The following is a 2,008-nucleotide window of genomic DNA, read 5'->3' as shown; positions in this document are numbered from 1 at the left end:
ATATATACATATATATATATATAAAAATAAAAACTGGGGGTTTTGCTACATTTTAACCTTTCTTTGGGAAGGTGGCTGGAGCTCTTATGTAAGCTGTGAAGCAAAGGAAAGAAGAGAAATACTTACTGAAAGCCGGAGGGAGCTGGCAAAAGAGAGAGGAGTACCTCGGGAGCTACGGTTCCAGAGCAGCTGCTCCATGCAACTGGAGCAGCCCTGGAGAGCCAGAAGGGAGGGGCGCAGAGAGCATGGAGAGCTGAGGAGTGGGGATCAGCATCCCAAGACCTGAGAGTCTGGGCGGGATGTCCTCAGTGGTGGAGAGCTGACTACATAACTTTGAGGAGTTTAATTAGGCTGGGCCAGAGAGATGCTGCAGATCAGAGTGGCATTTGCAGCGGGGGAGCTGTGCCCCAAAATGGCCAGCTGGCAGAGAAGCAGCTGAGCCCTGATACTAGGGTATTGAGTTGTGTGATACTTTATTCTTCCTTTTGTTTTTGCTGGTGCAACCTGTCATGCTCTTGCTTTAGTGGGCCAGTAGTGTGCTGAACTAAAGTGGCAGGACCTCAACCTGGCCAACAGAAAGGGGGTAAATCCCCAGAAAAGTCAATATACCCCAGGACAGGGGATATCAGCCTGGACATGCTTTGGGTTTTTTTTCTGCTTTGTTTACATTGTTTTGTGGGTGTTACTAGAAGGCATAACTCTCAGGGAAGAGGGTAGGCAAAAAACCCTCTCATAACCAACAGCGTGTCTCACCCGAGATTGGGTAAGAAGTCCAGTATTCTGTGTTGAGGCCTACAGTCAAGATCGGGAAGGTACCCAGGGCCATGCCCCTGACTTTAACTGCCAAGCCCTGACATAAACCATTTTTTTTGTCCTACCCCTCTACAGATTTCATTGCTGTTGTTTTGGTTTTTACGTTTTTTGTAATATTGCAGAAGTATGAGTTGTAGCAAACCCAGGAAGTTGAAGAACTTTAATTTATTTGTAGTTTTAAATGGCCTGACAGTCATTTGTTTTGACAAACAGTGTGGCTAATGTTTTAATTTTGTTTTGTTGTATGAAATAATGACTGGAAACCTCAGCATTTGACCAGTGTTTAATAAATGCAGTGACTGTCCAAGAGTGTAGGAAGCGGCATTTTTTCCTCTTTGAAAATATTCTCGATCATTTCAGAGGAAGGGATTGACAGGAACCATAGAAGTTTTAGGGAGGAAATGACAGCACAGATGTTTCTAACACCCAAAGCTGTATTTTGACTCCTCAATAAGAATAAATCTTTTCTTCTTTAAACCATTATGAGCTCTTAATAAAGTCAGATACTGACATGACATAATATCGGTCTATGATTTTGCTATTCTGTTTATTAAGTTTACTAGGTCAGAGCAATTTGTTTTTCTATTTACAGCACAGCAGGGATCACCCAGTTTTCTGATAATCAAGCTGTGTTGTTTTTATTTCACAACAGCAGCACCTGTCAGCACCATTAAGTCGATGGCTTGTTGGGGTTTCCAATCTAGTTTCCAAAGGTTATATGTATGCTGTAAAATCTGGTTCTGTACCTAGATTTTGAACACCATGGTCCAGAGATATTCTAATTTAGAATTGAAAAATCTGACCCTCCATAGCTATGGATGCCATTTGTAAAATTCAAATCTAGATCAACATTCAAACTTTAATTATTGCCAAAGTTTACAGATGTTCATTCTGGACCTTAATCTGTGGCCAGCTCCAGTATGTATTTTTGCATCTCTCACTCCCAGTCTACTCTCCTTAGCCTCATTCTTGGCTGCAGAGAGGATCCGTTTTAATAGGACCTCGACATATCTACAGCCTGGTATATAAGATGATTTTTTTGTAAAGTGTGACTTAAATCTCTGCTGGATAAGGAATGCCTAGCACACAAGTCTCCTACTTCGTGGGTGACTGATTTACCTGCAAGAATGTTATGCCAAAGGTCACCATTACAGTAACATAACTAGAGTAGGTCAACAAGGACACCAACTTGGGG

The sequence above is a fragment of the Alligator sinensis genome, unplaced genomic scaffold (genome assembly GCF_000455745.1).
Source record: "Alligator sinensis unplaced genomic scaffold, ASM45574v1 scaffold304_1, whole genome shotgun sequence".
Lineage (NCBI taxonomy): Eukaryota > Metazoa > Chordata > Crocodylia > Alligatoridae > Alligator > Alligator sinensis.
This window is presented reverse-complemented; position numbering follows the sequence as displayed.